The sequence below is a fragment of the Lonchura striata genome, chromosome 2, assembly GCF_050655825.1.
Source record: "Lonchura striata isolate lonStrDom1 chromosome 2, ASM5065582v1, whole genome shotgun sequence".
NCBI classification, from domain to species: domain Eukaryota; kingdom Metazoa; phylum Chordata; class Aves; order Passeriformes; family Estrildidae; genus Lonchura; species Lonchura striata.
The window spans coordinates 149,534,731-149,557,960 of record NC_140704.1 but is presented as its reverse complement, the minus strand read 5'-3'; the positions used below and the strand labels follow the sequence as shown (position 1 = coordinate 149,557,960).

The window sequence follows — 23,230 nt, the reverse complement described above, 5'->3', positions numbered from 1 at the left end:
CATTGTGTTTAGAAAACAAGAGAACCTGTAAGATGTTTTTTCTTATGAAATAAATTCCTGAATATCATTTAGTCCTTCTTTAGCTGCTCTAGTCTAAAGTTTACATATTGCAGAGTGCTTGCCTTCTCCAAATTAGTTGCAAAACTAAGTCTTTGGAATAGTGACAACTGTAAAAATTAGAACACAAAGGACATCTTGAAAGGCTGATAAATAGACAGAATAAACAAATTTGCTCTAGAAATATTTGGAAAGCCAAATCCTAGAGAAACAGGATTTTCTCCTTTACCTCGTCATAAATATTTTCTTCGCTACAGCATTAATAAGAAGGAAGTTTATATTGATAAAATTAACAGTGTCTTCAAAGACAGGAAAAGTAAATTTCTTTTAAAACAGTCAACTGAAGAAATACATTGCAATTATTTTTATTGCTGAAGTATTTTCATTTTTGGTTCTGACTTAAGAGTGATATTCTGCTTGAGAGAGTAAGTAGGTAGCAGCAAGGCTTTCTCACTCAGCATATTTTATTACTGTGTATATGCAGAATTCCATTTGCATAATGCCAAAAAAATGATCTGTAAGTCCTGTAGTGGGCAACCATTCTGGAAATAGCTTTGCTTTGGCTTATCTGTCATTAACTGGAGTCTTAATCAAAATACAAGATCTGATAACTTTGAGATACCAAGTCAGCACTGATGAGTTTGTTTCAAAAGGAACTTACAGGTCAACTGATGAATGAGAAGTGAAAAAGCAGTGGTGGTACATTTTTGTCCCAAATCCGATGGATAATCAAAGGGAACAGCAACTCCAAAGGTGTAGCAGACCAGCTGTCTCACATGCAGTCCCTACACACCCAGCATATAAAATTTCCTTCTGTCTCAAGTCTGCATCAGCAAAAGTTCTCTGGAATCGCTGATTTCTGAATAAGAGAGTAGCATAAATTAAGGAGGCATCATGCCTAAATCTCAGTGGCAATGGAACTTTTTGAAGGAGCTTTTGGATGACAACCAGTTCAGCTTTAAGGATGTAGAGGCTGTTCCCAGGTTGCAGCGTCCTGCAACCCCTGGTAGAGCAGAATTAGATCTATCACAGGCACAATGGTCTCTGACACCAGCAGCCACATCCAGCACCAAAATCAGCACTTTTACAGGTGATAAAACATTCAACCAGCCCCTGACTTCAAGCCCATGAGTAGAAGAAAATGCAATTGGAGATTGAAAAAAAAAAAAAAAAAGTTTTACTGAGCTAATTAATTTTCAGCTGTGAAAATGAAACAAAGAAATAAAGGAAGAAAAGCACACAGTGCAAACTCTCATGGTTCCTAACTTAATATTACTGCTCAGAAAAAAATAAATATGAAATATTATCTGTCACAGTGGAGTAAATCACAATCCACATTTTCATGAGGGAAAATAAGCTTTTTCAGATTCTTGGTATCTGAGTGGAAGTAGTGAAAAAGCTTTTCTGAAAAATGAGGGATGTAGTTGAAGTGGGAGTTTTAATGAGAGGAAGTTCTGACATTTCAGTCAACTGGTTTCAAAAGCAGTTTTTCAAAGCTTTAAAAAGGATTTCATAAAGTGTCCATCAGCTGCATTATGCTTTAAACACAGTTCATATTTTCATAGCAACATGTGACTAAAAGGCAAAAGGGACTTGTGAGCAGCAGGTCCCATCTGTGCTAGTGGAAAAGACACGTATGCCAGGGGATTCCCCTCTTTCAGGTTTGTAATTCTTCACAGAAAGAGTATTATTTGTCCTCCAATCAACTGGGGACAAAAAAAAAAAAAAAAAAAAAAAAAAGCCACAGAAAATAAAGTCAAACAGAAGATATTTATGTATATAAAATTTGCCTATAAATTTCAAAGTTGGTGAAATTTTGACTGTAATTCAAATATTTCATTTTAATTTGGGGTTGTAAAAGCACCTTAAAAACTTATTGAAGTATTTTCTCTCTTTTTTTAGCAAAAGTTATTTTTAAACAAAAGTGCTTCTTTGAACAAAATTTTGTTTCAAAAAAACCAAAGAAAAATCTTGTTTCAAAAAAAAAATAAAAAATGCCAAAACCCCCATCCTGATATTTTGTAAATGAAGAAACAGGGAGATAAGGTGCTAAGGAACGTCTCAGAATGAGTGTTTTCAATAAAATAGTGTCTTTATAAATGTAGGAAATGGAAAAGAGCTGCTGTCCCTCCTTTCTGTCTGTAAGTGAGCTGCACTACCCAGCCCAAACAATTCCCAAATTCAGAGACAGAAGGACTTTCCTGCTGATTCTGGAGTTGGAAAAGCTCCTGCTGTAGTCACTCAAGTTTTATCTCTTCTTCAATTTCAAGATAAAAAAGTTTTTCATGTTCTTTAATGCAAAGGAAGGTGTTCTTCCTATTCTAGAACAAGCCAGTGCCCAGCATCTGTGCCTGTAAAGCAAATCCCTGTCCTCTTCTTTGGGAGAGGGATTTCCCAAGGGCAGCTGGGATTTGCCTCTTTTCCTTTGGAAAAACGAGCAATAAAATGTCAGGAATATTAAGTCTGAGCTGTAGCTGCTCTTACAGGATAAACCTGAAAACTGAGAATGTCAGGAGACCCCAGTACTGAGAAGCCTTTGAAATGCTGGTCTAGGCACCTGGTTCATATTTTTTTGGGGGGATTTTTTCTTATATCAGAACTGCAAACAAAACCAAATACCGTCCTTCAAATCCAAGAAGTCTGGCAAGAGTTTTAACTGTTCAGTTTTCACATTCCCCAATTTTACAGCAATCACTGTTGCAGTGTTTTCTGTCAGTCAACAACCCATCTGCAATGAAGATCAACATTCCTGGTTTTATTTGGATAGGGAATTTGAAAGGAAAATTAATTTTCCACCATCATCATCTGAATAGGTGGCATAGTTCAGAACTGTGAGCTGTTCTTCTGAGTTCTGACCAGCACCTGGAATATGATTTTATTCCCACCAATAAAACCAGGAAAATAAAACAAAACAAACCAATCAAACAAATAAAACAAAACCAAAATAAAAACCACAAAGAAACCCAAACAAACAGGTGTTTTGATAGAACAGTTGTTGAAGAACAGAGCTTTTCCCCTAGTACAAAGGAAATTTTTGCAATTGTATTTGGTTTTAATCACACATATTCCTCTTAAAATAAAATATATACTGAAGGGAAACATCAGCCTAACCTGTTGCTACTTCCTTCCCAATTCTCAGGGCTGACAGATCACAAATCTTCAGTACTGAGTCAGGGATCTCCTTTCATCTTATTATTTTAATAAGCCACCAGCAATGGATCTACCTATTCTGGAACTTTAGTCAATAAGTGCCAAGGGCTGGGATTTATTAACTGCCCATTTATGCAAACATGATTTTCTGCATTTAAGAGATTTGTAATGGAAGTCAGCACCTTATAAAGGAGCTGACTTCCTTTATCTGCACAATGCAATGTTTCCCAGAGAACCAGACAGGCCAGCAGCAAAGTGAGCTGCTACAAGCACAAAGTGATTTATGTCATGCCCAGTCAAGGGCAACATAGAACCTGGCTGAGGTGTAATTAAGGAGAATAAAAGTTTTTAAATCCCAAACCTGTAATTAATGGAATAATAATTTTCAGCCTTGCTAATTGTTTGTAACACTGGCATCAGATAAATCCTCACCTCAACTAGAAATAGAATTAAATTGTGTTATTCTTTACTGCAAGCAGAAGCTGATAGAAATAAGTGTGTATCAACTTCCAGTGCAGTTTATTAAACGTGCTCCTCTGGCTGTTGCTCTGTCTTTGGGTGTGATGAAGCTCCAGTCTCCAGGTTCCAATTAACCTGCAATGATCAGGGAGGCAAAGCTTGGGAAACCAAACCTCAGGCCAATAACCAGCAGCCACAAGGAGCACCAGATTGGATGGCAGCCCCTTTGTGCTTTATTGAGCAAAGTTGGGGCTATTTTCATTTGCTGTCCTCCTGACAATGTTAAACTGCCTCTCAACCCTTCAGGACAATGACCACACGCCTACAGTAGGCAGCCTGAGAAACTTAAACTCTGCATGGAAGCAAAACAAATAGTTTTTACTTTCCAGCTCAATTGCTTCTATCAGAGACATAAATATTAAATATTGCCCCATTTTGTGCATAAAGAAGTAATCCCTTAACCCAACCCCCACCCCAAAACAAAGTAGGAAAACAATAATAAACTACTTTGTTTTTTTGTTTTGTTTTTTGTTTTTTGTTTTTTTTTTAATTTGAAACAGCATATGACAGAGTTTCTCTAACTTTCCCCCAGTAAAATCCCTTGTGCTGCTGACTGACTTAGGAGCCTCTTTAAGACAGGAAAGAGGCACAGAAAAAGGCAGTGATAGGACATGGGTATGATGCCATCACAGCAGGGGAGGCAGGAGCTGTGACCTTTGGCAGTGGAAACACTTCAAGTCTATCTCACAATGAGGTTAAAAGGAAGAAAATGTGCTCTGATGTTCTTGATGACAATTACAGCATGGGGCTGGGCGGGCACCTGTGTGTAGCAAAGCGTAAGGGATCATTGGGTTATGGGATAATCCATGTTGAAAGTGACCTCAGGAGCTCTCTTGTCAAACCTTCTCCTCAAAGTGGGTCTGTTATGGCTCAGACCAGGTCACTTTGAGCTTCATATAACCCAGTCTTGAAAACATTTTAGGATTGGATTCCTCTGAATGAGTCCTGCTTCCTCAGATTTTGTTCAGTGGGCAAGTGCTCTGTTCTAGTGGCTTTCCACTGCTCTTGCTCCAGTTTGACTCTGTGCTTCTTGCCCTGGGGGGAACATTAAAGTAGTGGTTGAACATGCTTTTAAATGCAGAATTGAAGCCTACATGTCTTGGGCCAGAATGTCCTTTTCTCACAGCTTCATGGGCAGCAGTGTGCTGGAAACCACAGAGCTGCTGACCTTCCTGCCTCGGCGCACAGGGGTGAGATGTGGATGCTGTGATCCCTCTTGAGGAAGCAAGAAAAAGGGGAAAATGGAGGGGAATAGAAAAGCCATCTTTGATCAGTGATTTCAAAAGAAACAGAATGTTAAAGGTCAGATCCTTATCCTTGTGGCCTTATTTACTGACATTGGTGCAACTTCTGACAAAGGGATGAGACTCGAATTCAAACAAAAGTGTGATTCCTGCATTTCTGAGAAAAACTGTATGAAAGAAATGGCCAAATTCTCACATGTTGAAATTTTGGGCTTTTGCTGCCAATTTCTTTTCCATCTGAGTTCAAGTGACCTTGAACCACCCATTCTTCATGTATCTACTGCTTTCTTGAGCGTTAAGCAGTCTTTACAAAGCCAACAGTTATTTTTGATTCTTTTTTTGTCCTGTTGAAAAAACATTTTTTTTTTCTGTCTGCCTTTCTGAAAAAATATATTTTTTTCCGAGTCCAGGAAGCATCTGATGAATCTGAGAGAAGGAAGAGGCTCAAAGTAACCATACAATTTTTTTTTTAAATTTTTCTGTCCCTTCTTTAGCATCTTCTTTTCATACAAATGAATTCTGATTATTTTTTACGTTACTTAACCAACTCAATGCCTGTGTTTTTATACATCATAACTTCTGAGAACATGAAATGAAGCCACCATAAAGCTCAGAGTTCCATGATTAGAATTTACCCCTCCTCACCCCCATAAATAAAAATGTGTATAAAATATCAAAACCAAGCCTGCAATCTGTTCTCCAGTCTGATTTCACAGAAGAATCACTATAAGGAAATCACAGCACACAGGTGGTTCCTCTCTGGGTGCAGTAAGTGAATCACCTTGGGTAAGGGTGGGCTCATCTCTTGGAGCTGCTGCTCATCCCTCTGGGAATGAGACAAGGGGCTCTGGTTGGGGGTGGACCTGCCTGAGGTTTGATTGTGGGACCCAGAGGAAAGAGCCCCAGTGAGGAGTCCTGATCTATCAATAGCCAGCTCTGTTCAGATCTTTTGCAGAATGGCCTGCTTAGGGAAATCTTTCAGGAGCAATAAATTGTAGAGATACAGAAAAATGAAAGCAAAGTAAAAAGCCTCAGGTGTATCTGAGTTCAGATATACCAAAGTAATATATCCACTTTAATCAAATTATAACCCAGTTAGTACATAATTCTTTGCCTGGAATACTGGACAGTGATGTAAGACCCACATTATGTAGGAAATAGATGTTCAGAGCCCATCAGTAACCAAGTTCAGCATTAATTGATTTACTGAGCAATTTTCTGCTAGTCAAATGTCCCCAGACATGCTGTAACAGAGGCAGCTCTTTTCCCTGATTCTTCTTCTGACTGACAGTGCCATCAAATACCACCTCTTGTACAGTAATGGCTCCTTTTCCTATAAATATAAAATACAATGCTGGGAAAAAATATGTCTTTCACCCTAATAGGCATCTTCTTTTTTTGCCCTATGAACTGAGAATAACTCATGATAATAATTTGATTATACTTCTCAAAAGTATTCAGATAGGCCAATTTTCTGCTTGTAAAAGAATAATGACATTAACATTAAAAGGAAAAAAAAAAAAGGATTTACAATAACTCAATCTTTGTGTACAGACCAAAGTTACACTGCTTTTTTTTATGGCCAAAATCTTCTGGTGAATTTTAGTTGCATTAAAAAAATAAGGAAGACTTTTTAAAGAACGTGTCCCTGTGGATGCTTAGGTTCTATCTATTCTTCATGAGTTTTGATATTAAGTATCTCTCTGTAGTTTGCTGGTGGAACTCTGCTGCATTATTATGTGAAGACCCTTGTCTTATTGAGGTACATCAAGAATTTCCTACTCAAACAATGCAGGAAAAGAATTTCTACTGTATGGCAGATGGTTAGTTGTCTGCAAATTGACATTTTTTGGGTATGGGACTTTGACTATAGTCTTGGAGTTTGGCATTTAAACAACAGAGATAATTCTCTTAGAATCTGACAGACAATTTGTTATTTAGCTCTAATCAGCCTGCCAAAACAAGTGAAAATTCCAGGCCATAACATGTGGCAATATGCCATAACACTAAGCATCAAGTTAAAACCAAACAATAGATATAGAGATAACATTTAAGGGGATGTTTACAAAATTAATCTAATTGTCACTTGCCTAGCAGTCCTTAACCTTACTGAGGAATTATCACTACTTTTCTGCCATGATAATTTTTTTGCTAAGAAAGTTGCCTTGAACCACTTAAAGGATGAGGATGATGACTGAAAATGACTGTTTAGCACTCTAAGGATTTTTCTCTTATGAGTGAGCTTTGCAAAAGGAAGCAGTCCCCAGCTAAGCTTCTCCCAGACCTGTTCTCCCTGAGATCAGAAATGTCCCTGTAAACAGCAAATCCTCTTAACCTAATGGGTGAAGGCTTTCATATCCAGCCAATAATTCCCCACAGCCAAGTAGAATGGCTATCTAAACTTAAAATTAGCAGATTATGAGGCTCTTTCCTGAGCTTGTTTCCTGCTGATGCACAGTTGCCCTGACATGGATCTGTGTTTTCTGCTTTCAAGGTTTGCTTGGTTTTGCTATCTCAATAATGCTGTACTGCAAAATTCAAATATTGCCTCTCTGGAGCAAGGGGACCATGGGTCCTAAAATGTTGTTATTTAGAAGAATCAGGGTGCAGTCCAAAATCTGATGATGCCTAGATTTTTAGTATGTATTTTTTGGAAATTTTTGATAGTTTGAAATGTCAGTGACAAGTGAACTACTAAAATAGGGTAAATTGATTAGAAAACTGCACAGAGCAGGATAAAATCTGAGCTAGGAGGCCAGATCAGCAGTGTATCTTTATTACTAAAACATTATTTGTAGCCCAACAAGGGAGAGCTTCACCAGGAGACTGTTTCCAAATGGCTGGGAAGTGCAGCAAATATTCCCGAGATCAGTTGCTTTGGCAAAATAAGTAATGTTCCTTTTCAATTATTATCTGACCCACAAAAAATGTTACAATAGTTCACAGAATCACTAAGATTGGAAAGATCTCTAAAGTAATTGAGTCCAGCTGTTAATCTAACACTGACAGGTTTAGCATTAAACCAGGACCCTAAGTACCACATCCACATGGTCTTGAACACTTCCAGGGACAGTGATTCCCTGGGTAGCCTGTTCCAAAGCCTGATCACTCTTCCTAGCCTGAAACTAATTTTAAAGATCACTATTTCTATTATACATCTAAGAATTATGAAATGCTCAGAAGCAAAAACATTTTTTCAAATTGTATCCTGCTGTCCAATATAATGTCCTAGCAAGTCTTTCTCCACTTGTGAATTTGAGTTATAATTGCCATTGCACTATCCCTAAAAAGAGATAAAATCCCATGGAGCTGCATAAATAACTTGCACAGATCAGGTATGTACTTGGACACAGCAACTGGCCACCTGTGATTCCAGATTAAAACCCACAACTTTTTGTTCTGTGTTTTCTGTAATCACTGAATCCCCAGTGAGAGCAACACAGCATCTATCCATGTGCTCTGTGCACCTCGTGCCTTCCCCAGAGGAATTTGCAATATCCAGGAATGAGAGTGGTAAAAAAGAAGCAGTAACACCTGCCTTTGGACAAGGAGATATATCAATATCAAGAGATATGCCTGAGATTTCATAAGATGTCTCTAACATAGCCAGGAATGGCTCTTTATTTACCTCAGAAACAGGCTACAGTTTTTTCCCATAAATTCAACTTTCTAAGGGCTTAGTTGGTACAGAGGCATCTGAATGAGAAATGAAAGCAGAATGTTGATTCTGCAACTTCACTTAAAGATTTTTCTACTTCTTTCATTTTATTTTTTTCCCACTGCATGAAGCCTAGCCTAAAGATGGAGGAAAATATTACAGGAAGTATTCATTACGTTTCAAGGCATAATAAAAAAATTGGTAATACACTCATTGCTGAGATGCAAAATGAATCTCAAAGCAATCAGAGGACAATAACAGTTTTAAATTAAAATGTGCACAGTGTACAAATTGCTTTTGCTAAAGGCAAACAAACTGTCAAAATGATCTCTGTTGGCAAAGTAGCTTTGAATATTTAGATCAAGCTTACTTCTCAATAAAGTTCCTAGAAAAGCTGTATTTATACTATGGAATTTATTCCGAAATATATTGCTTACTCTGCATATCCTCAGGTGAAGATGCAAAATCTTAATTTTATCCTTGTGTTTGTTACTTTTTTCTTCCAGTTTTCATTTGGAATAGGGGTCTGAGAAGAACAACACTGGGAGAATAATAGCTGATGTTTATACATAGAGGAATGTTAATCAACTTTCTGTTCCTGGAACAGCTTTTCAGCATTGACCACAGGTACCGTAGGAAGCACATCAGCAGCTTTCTGTGTTCAGGGAGGCCCTTGGACCTGGCAAGCAGCCTGAGCACCTTCTGCTCCTTGCACAGGAGGCACTGAGCAAACAGAGAGAAGAAGCCCACAGCAGGCACAGCCTCAGCCCCGAGCTCCAGAGCTCCAACAGAGCAGAGAGCATCGTGTGAGCTCCCATGTATGGATATTCTCAGTACACTCAGAGAGAAAGGAGAGGTTTCTGCCAGGCTAGGGCCTGGGAAAGAGTTTCAAAGGAATGTAAATAATTCTCCATCTCTCTTGTTCACATTGTTTTTAGATATGTTCTACCACCGTGCATCTTTCACTGAGCACCAGTGGCGTGAGATGTTTTCACTTTAAGACCAATTAAATTAGTCTGCTCGATGTTCTCTATAAAAAGAGCATTGTATTTGAAATAAATCAGTTGAGTTCAGCTCTTTCAGCCTTCTGACTTGGAGTCTTCTTCATCCTCATCCTGCTTCAACAGCGACAGCCGTGCTGGAGGCTGCCCTGGGAGGAGAAGCCATGGAGAGCTCCCACAGAGAGTGGCTGTGCCAAGGAGCAGTGGCCAAGCCCCTGTGCATCACTGGTGAGTGTCCTGTGAGATACTGAACAGCTGAAGGACTCTACTGTGTTGGATTTAATCTCTCAGATGTTTTCCTTTCCCTCCTGTTGTGCTGTTATTTACTCTTCCTTCATCTCATCTACCTAATTAAAAGAATGCTGAGAACAAACAAATTTTATCAGGCTGTTCAGTTTTGATGGTGCTTTCTTTGATACCTGATGCACACCAGAAATCAACATGGAGAATGGACTGAGACGTGTTATAGGACTCCACTGTAAGAGATTAAAGAATGGATTGAGCAATCTCTAAGTACCATTCATGTATACACTGTTTTTTGAGGGCATGGGTGATCAAAAAAAAAATCTTTTTTTTAGTGTAGTGTTGCCAGGAGACAGGTCATTGGGCAAAGAAAATCTCTGACTTCACGCAGGAAATCCTCTTTCTTTAGAAATGCCAAACATATGAGGAGCAGAAAGTAAGTAAAAATATAAGTTTCAAATTATTTTTCCCCTCTCCTTGCTGTTAAATAAAGTATGTCAATGTATTGCCTAATTTTATGACTTTTTAAGTACATTTGAGCATAAATCCCCCACAAAACCATTGAAAATATTTCTACAGAGAAAGCACTTAACCTGAATTTTTGCATTCTAGTAGAAGGAGCCTTTCACATTCAAAGCAATAGATAGTGACAGTAAAACCTGTGAGAACGGCCAGGTTTTCAGAGAAGATAGTTTTGATAGCCACAGTTCTCCATGGCTATTGTTATTCATCAGTCCTTAAGTGAACTGAGCTATTGAAGAAAAATGAAGAAAATGGGCATCCTTTATCCCAGTTTAGCAGAGTTAGGATTTGCCTGGTTCAGGAGAAAAGCAGGAACTCACTAAATGGATGTATATTAGGCATTTATTACTCATAGTAGGGAAAATTATATGCAGTTGCATGTTAATTTGGAGGCTATGTTAAACAAAGAAAAGATCCTCCAAAGCAAGAAATATTGTGGTATAAGTGATATGTCTCTCTACCATCTGTAAATCTGTGGGTGTAGGAAGATTTTGGTAGAATATGCATATTTTTATTTTATATTAAAATTCATTGACTATAGCTAACAGAACCTTTATTTTAAGGAGTAACATAAAACAGGGCTTTTTTAATTAATGAAGAATGTCAATTACACAGAAAATAACAATAATAAATATAAATTCATATCAGTAGTTAACGACTTAATTAGCCTTAATTAATCCCACTACTCTCAAAAGCCTGGACAATACCCAGCATCTGACTGCACCTGTTACACATTTTGGAAGTCTTACATTGAAAGCTTACTCCAACAACATCCATACTGACAAACAAGCCACAATTTCTCTTCAAGATCTTTCTTCCCCGGCTGCCTTGTGAGGACCTTTCTCTCTGCACCCTCGTCCCTGCAGACTCACTGTTGGAGTTGACCAAGGTCTGGTGGCTGCCAAGTGCCAAAGTGGCAGCCTCAGGACCTCTCTCTGCATGATTCCTTTTGATCTTGCTGGGGAGAAGAGTGTTTTTGTTTTTTTTTTCCCTAGTTGCTGTGAAATGTTGATTTTTCCTTGAAAAGATAATGTTTTCTTCTAGTAAAAGGTATATAGCTTCCCCACATTTGGCCCTTTGTTTCACACAAAATACTGCAGACATTAAAACCAACTCTACATACACTGGGGAAAGTCAGAGACATTTTATCAGCCCAGATAAGCAAATGTCTTTTTTTCTGGTTTTGTTTTGTTTTCTTTTTCTTTTGTGAGAGCTGTTGTGAACAAAGAGCTATCTAGGTCAGAGAGAACAATGGTAAAATAATTCAGCATTGGTATTAGCATTTGTTTCATTTCAGTTCTTCTACATGGAGGATGTGGACTGCTGGGTGTCTGTTGAGTTTTGTGACCCCTGATCAGACCTGCTCTGATCATGCAGGCCCCCCCTATTGTGTTTGCTTCTAGCAGTTCACTGGGTCAATTGATCTCAAATTTCTGTATCTGGGATGCATTTGTGTCCAACACAAGGCAGCTAAAATGGCAGAGAAGCCAAAATATGTAGGTCTTCTGTCAATTTGTTCGAAATAAGAGATAGTTTTTTCTCCAGTTTTCTCCTTCATCCTCCACTCCCTTATTTCTCCCTTCTGCTCACAAAACTGTGGGAATAAACTGATGGGTCAGAAACATTTGGGGTTATATCCTCAGCTGATACAAACAGTGACATCTTGTTGGGGCTGACTTGAACAGGGAGCCTCATATTTGGGTTTTCCACACTACATTTCCTTTCTCTGTAAATGGATTGCACATTTCAGGTAATCAATCTGAGCCCCAGTAACAAACAGGGGAAACAGCCTGACAAATGCTGATATTTTAGCTCCTCACATCTATGCACATTCTGTTCAAGACTATCAGATCCAAACTTTCTGCTAAGTTACCCTTGTTATAACACTTTACATGTAGGTAAAAAAGACATTCAAAGGAGTAAAAAGAAGCTGGTACAGAAAATGAAGTTATTTAGATGTCTTCAAGCAGCAAGATCTATGAGTTACCACTAAAGAACTTTCATCTCATAAGGACAATGTATCTTATCCTATATGTTGCAAATGAATACAATAAACATCCCCATGTTTTATAGTAGACACTTGTAAATGCACTTTTCAATTTGTAGGTTTTTTTTTTTTCTGTAAAGATTTGTGTTAATTGGTGTTTTTTAAAAATTGATGTGATCTAGTGAAACTTCAATTGAAACATGGTTGTACTAACTAAAAACCATCTAGAGTGTTGTAAAAATTCTCTTTCCACTATTGTCAGAGCTGCAAATCTTCCCTTAAAAGCTCTGGGAAGTTATAGCATACCATGAGGAGCAGGGGTTAATCCTAGCAGCTTGCCATAGTGTGAGTGGGATTTAGTATTAATGTTCATTTTACTGTGAGAGTTGCCTCCCTGGGAAAAGTTGTGGGTCCTTTTAGCAGAAATGGATCCCGTTACAAAACCACCCATCTCTGAGAATGTTTCTGCAGCACCAATAAAGAAATGACACTGCTGTTCCCCAGCTGTGATACTGAATAAAAAGAAATGTAATATAGGCAGGGGCTAGAGGGAGATCCTCTCATGAACAGAGAAAGAATAAATAGAAATGCGTCCCTCTAGGACCCACAAAGCTCTTGGCTGAAATGCACATGTGCTCCTTGCTGTTCTCTAGGGTCACACATCTTTATGCTCCAGTATTAAGAAATTTCATGAGAAAAGGCAGATAAGAGCAAAGCTGAAAGGTGCTTGGCAACAGGGAGGTACAATAATGAGACTAAGAAGGATACCAATTTCACCCTGGGGTCATTGTATGAGCTGCTGTATACAATGAACCCTTCTTCCTCTGCTGGAACATTGAGCTGGTCATTAAACATTGATTTTTATTTTTTTAGTGGGGCAGACAATCCCTAATCACTTTAAGCTTGGTACAGAGTGTAGCAATAGCTCATCTGCTGTGGAGACAGGCTCTGCTTTTGGCAAAAGTGATACACAGAGTCCTGGCACCTGTTCCAGCTGTGGGTAAATGCCATGGAACAGGAATCGGTGTAGAGCAAATGAGTTAGCACTGTTCTACCTTGCTCTGATCTCCCAACACATTTTTTTTTTTTGGATGCTGCCCAGAGACCCTTGACTTTCAGGGTAGCTGCATTTTCCAGGCTGTTTTCACCAAGAATAAGCAGACAAAATTTCCAGTGTGCTTGGGGAAGCCCAGAGATTGATCTAATGCAAGCTGACTTTCCTTGTTATCTCCAGAAATGCATACAAATCCTTGCCTTAGAACCCTCTTTACCATATGCCCACTAAATATGACTGCCACTTTTTCCCCTAGGAAATCCCAGGCTGATCTTCTTCCTCCATAAATCCCTGCCCTGTCCTCTGATCTTGCAGGTATTTCCAGCCACACTCATCTTTCTGCTGCCATGTGAGAACACAGTTTAAGGAAAAGGAAAAGGACTTGAATGTGGATGTGTCATGATGTTTTCAAGTCTCTGAGTAACAAACAGCCAGGCAAAACAGGCAGTGGGTCTGTCCTGTTTTCACATGGGACCTGAAAAAAGAAGCTTGGTGTGAGAGTACTTCGCAATCTGAGCTCCAGAAGTGGGAGCAGTGTGTGAGTACAATGGGAAGCCTGGAGGGCTTAGATGTGAGGTGTATGCTTAATTTTGTAAGAGGCATTTTCTGACAAATTCAAAACACATCTTAGAGTCTATTAATGATCATACCACCTAGTGGGTTCCAGGAGCCCTCAGAATTCAGCAGCAGGCACAGAGAGGGCTGGTGAGTTACATTTTTGTGTACAGAGAGCAGCTGTGAACTGAGTCCTGTCCAGTAGCAGTGAACCAGTTTTCAAAATCTGCTTATAAACAGAGATATTTTTGAATGGGAGGGAATTCAGATCCTGAAAGCCTTCTGAAGACCACCTACCTTCTGTCATGCATTGCATGAAAATACAAGATGCTGTGCTCTGCAGTGCATGTGTCTCTGCAGTTGCATGGTGTGTTGAGGAACAACCTGTGAAAAGCCACTTTCCTTCCACTCTAGCTGTGCTTACAAGCAGTGGAGGGTGCTGGAGACCTGAGGGTCCTGAACCCAGAGATCATTGAGAGGTAAATGCATGAATACTTTTCTGCACTACGAGCTTGATGTGTCTGTGCATTCACTCAGCAGCAGCACTCCCCTGATTTCAGTGTTGCAAGATCTGATCCTTTGCATCCATCTGCTTGAGGACATGGCAAAGGACAGAGAGAGATGTACTTATTCCTCCTGCAGAAAACATTGCTCAGGTGCAAAAGGGAATAAATGAGGATGATTAAAGTTAAAAGCATAAAAGAAATGCTGAAATAGAAATCATATTTCAGAACTGAACATACAGAATAACATTTCAGATTGAATCAAACAATGCAGCGACACTGTCCTGTTTCTTATTAGCCTGACTTGGTGTTGACTTTGGAGAGCTCTTTACATATGTCATTTAATGTAATATTGATTTTTCCTAGGTGAGTCTCTTATTTGTGAGCTCTCCTAAGATGAGCCAATATGATGGAAAAAATGGGGATTTTCTGTTGACTGGCATTAACACTTGACTTTCTCTCACACTTCTGTGTGCAGAGCAGAGAGCTGCATGGAAATGGAGCCAGCACTAAGCCTGTGCCTTGCTCAGAAGTGTGGCTGTGCTCCATGCAGCCCTTCCCACCTCCCAGGGGCTGTGCTGGAGCCCAGTTCCACTCTCCAAGCCACAGGGAGAGAAGGAAGGTCTGTGCATCCTTCACAGGATGGAGAGAGTGGATGGACAGAGACCCAGTTGCAATAAACTTGCAGAGTTTTACCCAGCAGAAGAACTGTGTAAAAAGCACAGGATTTTCTCACCAAGGCTCAGATCCTGCTCTGCTTCTCAAATGGGATTCCTTGGACAGAGCAAGGCCCAGAGGCCAGGGGCTGGAGGGGCAGGATTCAGCAGTTAAAGATTCATTTTGGTCTAGGTATAGTTTTGGTTCCCTTGGCTTTTTATCAAGATTAGCTTGTACCAGCTCTAGCAGGTAAAGCTAATTTAATTTTTGACCTGCCAATTTCTCCCACCTGCATCATGGGAGAAACAGTGCTGGAAACTCAGATATTATATTCTTATGGTATCTACACTAAGCTCATGTTTATTAAATCTGAGTATAGGAAAAAAATGTGTGGAAAAATGACACTGAAAACAGTGGGACAGTAGAAAAATAAATCTTAACAGCCATACCAGGTGTACAGGAACAAAGCCAACCACTGTGCAAAGGTTTTCATGCATTCTTAATTTTACAGATACAACCAGATCCATTGCAAACAACACATGAAGAGAACTGTGACCAAAGTGCCAGCAGAAATAAGATCCTATTCCAACAGCCCACCCCCTGATCCTGCCCAGATGCCTCCCAGCCATGTGGGAAGCAGCTGCCATTTACCTGCATGGCCACCTGAATTCCTGTGCCCCCAGATCCAACACAGCTCCAAGCACGTGGACAACCCCTCTGGGAACATGCTGCTCTTGTTTTTCTGATCATACCTTTGATTTGGCTGCTCAGAAGTTCTCTGTTGTCTAAGAGCTTCAATAGAATCTGTGGGCCAGATGATTCTTTTTGCATTTTGATAAACTAAATGCCTTCATTTTTTCTCTGTGTAACTGGAATCAATCGCATGGGGGGTTGTGCTGTTTGTGTTTTGTTTTGTTTTGTTTTGTTTTGTTTTGTTTTGTTTTGTTTTAATCAAGTAGTGATTAAGAATGAGAAATAAAAAAAGCAGGTTTAGGGTCATATGAAAGTAGCTTACATTTTCTGAGTGAAGAGAGATGTAATGGCATTACTTTTTGTGAGGAATTGGGATGGCTAGAAATTGGATGGCTTTTAATTTTGTTTTTCAGTACTTCCTCCAGTGTTAAGTTAATTAACTGGAAGGTGGCCAGATAACTTGGAGTCTTTACAATATTTGGGGTATTTTGCATAAAGAGAGACAAGCCCACTACTTGCTGAAATAATTAGATTAGCCTGACTAATTTAAAACCCTTGGAGGAGGAGTTGCATAAGCTTTGTATATATAATGCTGAAACTCTTTTTGATTTTTTTACAGAGACTAACTGAAGCCCTGGAAAACCAGGCCTTGTCTGTTAGGCATTGCTCTGGGCTCACAAACCAAGCAGTAAGCACCAAAAGAAGCAGAGGTCGCTGGCAGTGATTACCTAGAAACAAGGCAGGTCCCAGCAGCAAGCAGAGCTTGGATCTCTGGGTGCCCATGAGTTGTAGATGCTGGTTTTGACCCACTCAGATGCAAGGCTGATTAATTCTTCCAGGAAAGGCTCCACACATGTCTGCCTCATTGAGCAGAATTCCTGTTCCTATCCCAGGCAACAACTTGTTTTTCCAGAGGTAAAATGATGACAAGCAGGGACAGAATTGGTGCATGTGACATGCCCCTGACCCCTGCAAATTAAAGGAATAATTGGGGAAAAGGGATCTTCTGCATCTAAAAAGCTTTGGAAATAACAATGTGGAGGGGAAAAAACCCAAATAAACAAACCCTCAAAATACAATCCTCTCTCTGTTGAATGTCAGTGGCACAAGGCCAGCAGGTTTCCTGTGGATGCCACACTGTGTTCCACAAACTCACACAAGTTCAAATCTGCTGCTGCTGATGCCTTAAGCCTTAAGCCATGCCTTTGTTCAGAATACACCAAGATCTCAATTTAGCAGGAGTGTCATTTGGCTGCATTTAGCAGATAATGGATGTGGAGACCACAGGACCCACACTTAAGCCCAGGTTGACCTGAGGAGCTGGAATTTCCTTCATCTCTAAAATTTGTTCCAAACCTTGTTGAAACTACAGGAAATCAGGCTCTGAGCAAAAATGTTGAGATGATCCATTTGCCTTCAGAATTTCATTTAAACTCTATTCCCAGCTGGAGATTAATGTAACCATTTGTAGCTGAACCTGGGAGTCTTTGTTGTAGTTCTACACAGCTAATATCTCTCTGCAAGGATGAATTATTCTTCTACTCTTCCATATTAGGCCCAAATTCAGTCTCTCAGTCTTTTCTGGGCATATCTTATTTTCTCTTGTCTGCCATTTTAATATACAATTTTATGCATATACTTATATATCTTGCTTATAACCTTCAGGCTTTAGAACATTTTTATAAATGGGACTAAAGTTACTAGATTCACTAAAATTCTCATGGTAAGGATCAAGCATGTGATGTATGAGACTCAGGCACCATAGGAAGAGTAATACATATTAATTTTGTAGCCCCAAAGCGATCCCAAATCATATGGAAACAAAATTCTTGCTGAATGTTTTGTACCAAATAGCTGTCATGCTCCCTGTCAGTTGAAAAACCACTCTCTGCCACTTCCATAATTTCATTGTGAAAAATGCATTTGTCTGTATAGGCTTAAAAAAAAATGGTTCTCCTAATGAACATATGAAATGTTAGACTGGAATTTCTGCTGCATGCTTTTTGTAAAGGTACAGGTACCTTATTAAAATATTTTAATCTCCTTTTTTACTTGCCCTGGAATGTTGTTGGATACTAGAGCTTTAATGATCTCCAAGAGGCTTTCCCATGAGCAATTGTTTGAGATCTTACTCTGATTTTTTTTGTTTCTGTGTAATTGTTTAGTCTTGAAGAGCAGTTTGGACAATTTGGCCATTGCCAAAAGAAACCTTGGATACCAGGTATCCTACGGAGCTATGAAGGTACCACACTGAAATGTAATAACATCACATCTGGAGCACTACAAAAGCATTTCTACAGCTTAGGCAGGAGGCCTTTATTTAAAAACATTTAAAATCCTACACAAATTATATTAAGAGAATATTTTCTCCTTCTTTATTGTGTACACTCTCATCATTGTGTGTTTTCTCATTGTTATTCATCTTTTCCATCCCTGTGATGGCAATATTTCAAATTGCTGTTACACACACAGTTCACTGTCCTGTATTTATAGAATGCTAAATTTCAGTGCACATTTTGAGAAGCTATACCTATGTGGCTTGCCTGGACTGGCTTTTTGTACATGGCATCATTTGCAATCACAACATGCAATAAGATGTCTTTTCTGGGAAAACAAAACAAACTAAAAATCCCAATAATCCCTGACCCTACCTCAAGCAACATCATTATTTTAACATGAAGCAAAGAATCTTAAAGGTGCATGACATCTAAAGGTGCATGACATAAAAGGAGATTTTTGGCTATAGTCAGTGAAGTGATACAGTTATGATTAAAGAAGAACTCAGACAAGTACAATTTCAAGTTATGGATGTCCTCTGCTATGTTCAGTTGATTTATGTGGCTTGAGTTGTAAATTACACTGAAAAGTAATTTGGGAAAGGCATATTAGACATATGATTTGGACATGGTTTTCCATTTAGGAAATAAGACATAATAAAGTGTGCTCAGTCAATTGGCCCAAGGTGATTACAAGGTAAACATTCAGAGAGAAGACAGAGCTCAGTAAAAGAGGAAAACACATCAATCATAATCTTGCTTCTTTCTGTGCTGAGTAGGCTCCATCCAGCTCCATCTGGTTTCTCAGCTGGAGTCCAATAATGTCCTAAGGAGTATAGAATTCTCAGCTACTTCCAGCATGGTATATTTTTTTCTCTTCCTGTTTCCTCCTCTCTCCTTCCTTCATGTGGTTTATTAAATGTGATTTTTGAGGATAGGGTCAGCATTCACAGGCCACTTAAAGGGTGGACTAATACCTCTTCCATCAATGAGAACAAAAGGGCAGGATTTGCTGTGGCATTTAGCTTGACAAATACACTTGTTCAGAGAGATGTGTATATTTATTAAAGATGAAGTAAGTGCACTGGCTGTTTTTCTTTCCCACAGTATTTTCAGTTTTGGAAGCACCCCAAGACATTTCAGGTCTTTCTGTGTTTGAGATGGTAATTGGGAGAACAATTGAAGAGGATTGAGCACATAGTGAAGAAAAGCAGTAGGAGGCAAAGATTTCTTCAGAAGAAAATATAACACATTACAGAAATTGAGTGCTCTGCATTTAATAAGGCAAGCAAACAGACAAGAGAAAAGCAAAGGAAAGGCACAATGGAGACAAAAAAGGCTTATTATGACAAGAAAGCAAGAGCTATTAACTATCAGTCTGGTGATAAACTATTACAGTATTGCCAATGCTGTCTCCTGAAAAATGTAAGTTGTGTGATAAGAGATTTGGCCCCATACAGAGATAAAGAAAATGCACGTGGTTATACTTCCAAAAGGACAAGGAGATAAGAAAAAACGGGATGGGGAGACAAGGGAGTTGAGCTAATCATTTTGAAGTCACTAGCACAGGCAAAAATACATAAAAAAAGGCAAAAAATGAACAAACCCTGGAGTAAAATACACCAACAAGTCAAGCTTAACTTATGCAGATGTAAAGAGAAAGCAGATCTCACACTGGGTGTTGCTGATGTGATTTTAGTTGAAATTTAGTGCTCTGTTAATCAGATCTCACAAATAAAGGGGATTTGGCTGTCAGGAGACCCCGTGAAACCTTTATCAATCAGCAAGGAAGAAAAACATCTTCCTCAAAGACTGTGGGTGTCCACAGAAGGCCTGAAAGTTTCAAGAACAATCAGAGAAAAGGAGAGTAAAACTGTCTGGAAGATGGGAATGATACCAGTCATCTCAAATATGTTTTCTTATGCAGAATCACAGGTTAAGCACACTTTAATAGAGAAAGACAAATAAGTATTTTCTCAACATTTTGTACCTTATACAAGACAAATATTTGAATGAGACATCAGTGCAGATTTGGAGACTTCATGACCAGGCATTATTAAAAATATGCTTGAAGAGAGCAAATAGGATCCACTGCATGTGAGAGGGCTGCTGTACTCTGCCTGGGCAGTGGAAACAGTTCTCCTTCTGTGTGAGGGATCAAGGGCACTGCATGATGATCTCACCATGCTATTCCAGAAGAGTCTCATCATGAACACCTCAATTTCTAGCATACCATGTTCTAATCACGTAACATTTAAGTCTGTCCTATGTAACAGAGCACCACGCTGCCTAAGGTGTAATTTCACCCAATACAAGAAGTAAATTGGAAATCAACCACACCCCAGGTAGTTTTATGGTTGTTGTGTATGTTTGCTTCCAAGAATGTAAAATGAAATCAGTTATTTTTGTTACAGGAGGTCCTAATGGTGTCGGGTGGAAAGCTCCCAGGCTTCTCCCACCAATGCCAGGAAGAATCCCGAGTCACTCCTGGCTGTAGAAAAGGCTTATTCACACATATTCCAAAAATTACAGTGACTGGCTGCAGGGCTGCCTGACAGGGACCCCTTGCACCTCACTCCCATCTCCCAGAAACTAACTTGCCACTTAAAACATTTTCCCCAGTAGTTCCAGGCTTGATACATCTGTACTCAAATCTGTTAGTTCTGATACTTTTGCTTGGGTTAATATTTCCAATAAGAATGATGAGTCTGCTCACTAATTAACAGCCCAGCAAGGCCTGGGTGAGTTTCTGCTTCGTGGTGTTTTCTACAGCAAAGAAAAGACATCTGGAGCCTGGTGCCTGTCAAGGCTCAAGCCACAAGGCAGTGGGCAGCAGGAGCTGCCAGAGGAGTGGTGCTGCCACCACCCAGAGCTTTGGGTCCCCCAGGTACCCTGCAGAGCTTCGCCAGCTGCTGTTTCAGCCCAGTGCTTTGCTTCAGCAAACAAAAAACACACAGCACAAACATATCCTCACAGACTTCAGACACCAATCACACCCCTCACAGACCGTGCCTTGATCTTAACTCTCCTATCGATTGTTTTCAAAATCAAAACATTCCTTTTTCTCCTTACAGTTAAACATACACAGCTATCATGGTACAGTACAGTTTCATGTACTTCAGTTTAAAATTCTCTTTGCCCTCAGACCAAATGTTTGTTGGTTCAAGATCAAAAGTAATCCTCTTTATACCTTATTATATCAACAAATACAAGTGAATAGTCTTCACTTTGTTCTGTGAATGCTGTTAGGTTGATAAGAAGACATCTCAACCTGCCATACTGTAGTTCTCATTAGCCTGAACTATTGTCCACAACAGCCTGCAGCCCATGATTCATCTTTTTGTTTGTAAATGTTCATAAAGCAACTAGCAGAGAAAACCCACACTTCAAACAAAGTTTATTTTTGGTTCAAATGAAACAAGACTCACCTGTCTCTTCCTCTTGCCTTCTCCTTTGCCTCCTCATGGAAAAATAATATTTTAATGTTTTTATAACACCACGGGAAAGTTTTACCTTCTTTCACTTAAGGGTATGAAATGACAAAGAAGCACAAAGAAAAATATGTCCTAAAAGATAAAAGCCAGCTTAGTCTAGAATGCTTAAATCATACTCCTAAAGGCATGGCTCTACAGGATGCAATTAACAGGATTCAGATGTTTTATTGTGTGTGTTTGCATAATCCTCAGTTTAATATTTCTGTTTCGGTGTGTCAGGGGTTTGGCAAAATATGTCATAATGGTTTTGTCTTCCCCTTGAACACCTGATACACACTCCCATTCTTATATGGTTTTTAGATAGACTTTTAGCTGCAGAGATCTTACAGTTCTTTACATTCTTGCACTTTCTCCCATTATTGTTCTTCTATGTCGTGTCTGTCGTTCTCTCCTTTCTCTGCCTCTATGGTGCCTTCATAATCTAATTTGTAACTGGCAGGGAAGGTCCAAGGAGGACAACCTGGTTATTCTGCTTGAATAAGGACCCTTGTAGGTCTGTTAGGGGCACTTGGCTATGGACATAAAGGGAGTAACACAGCCCAATTACTAAAGCAGTAAATAAGAAGTGGGTTGTCAAGCCATCAGCCCACCCAACAGACATTGCAGCACAACCACATTTTAGTCCCTTTTCTTCAAGGTTTGGTATCTTTTCCTACATAAGAGAATTACAAAACTCTTTTCCAAGGTGTCACCATGAACAACAATTGCAGAACCCAAGAGGGATTGCAGCTCCTGGCTCTGTGCTGGGCTGTGATCTCTCTGAAAGACACTGCAGATGGGGCAGCACAGTCTTGTTGTTTGGAACACCTGACTTCTTTACACAGTTTTTACCATGGGTACATTGAATTTTGCACAAATAAACAGGTTTTTATTCAGGGCTTTATAAATTGACTATATTTCTTGTAGTAGATAGGGACAGGCGAACGGAAGATTTCGGGATGTGACGGAAAGAAAGACCCCTTCCCCCTCTCACCCTGCAACATGTTATCCATTTACCCCAAAGAATGTAACCACACCTAACCCAGTAGTTTTCCACTCCTGACTAACCCTAGAGACCCTACCAACCCCCCCTGACGTAGCAGAGTCCCCCAAGACTATTTAAACCCATGAGATAAGATAATAAAGGCTTTCGACCGTCCACCACACTGGTGCCTGCGTGTGTCGTTGGCCCGAATAGCCCAAAAGAAACTGAACTGCCGTGCTGTTCCTTAAAACCAAGTCGCCTTGCCTTCCCCTGAAGGCAACATAACTGGTGCCGAAGCCCGGGAATAATTCGCTCGGGCAGCGGGTGTCGCCTGGACAAGAGCAGCGGCCAGACCGGTGAGACCGTGTTCTCGGCGAGGGAGACGTCCCAGGACCCGCGATCATCATGGATGCCATCGCCAGAGTCGTAAGTGAGGTTCATAAGCAATGGGGAATTGAGTGTAAGCTCAAAGACTTTTATCTTGCTATAGCAAGGCTGCTTGAGCTTGGGGCAATTGAACGCCCTGTGGATGTTTTGCATCCGGAGATATGGGAAAAATGCACAGCCGCGCTGGCCGAGGACACGAAATCCTCAGGCAGCGGCAAATGCCTTAAGGCGTGGGGAAAAGTAGAGAAAGCCCTGTGCAGAGCAAT

General features: G+C 39.8%; 2 long non-coding RNA genes across 2 annotated transcripts in view; both read left to right on the top strand.

The window, feature by feature from the left end:
- Positions 1–4,203: 4,203 nt before the first annotated feature.
- LOC146768480 (uncharacterized) overlaps positions 4,204–23,230 on the top strand; it is a 34,057-nt gene continuing 15,030 nt past the window's right edge. Inside the window, exon 1 of the long non-coding RNA XR_014953111.1 lies at positions 4,204–9,857. This is a non-coding gene — a long non-coding RNA (uncharacterized LOC146768480). The remainder of the gene's footprint in view (positions 9,858–23,230) is intronic.
- LOC146768481 (uncharacterized) lies at positions 9,931–22,756 on the top strand. The gene is made up of 2 exons (XR_014953112.1): positions 9,931–14,469; positions 15,662–22,756. It is a non-coding gene; the product is annotated as an uncharacterized LOC146768481 (long non-coding RNA).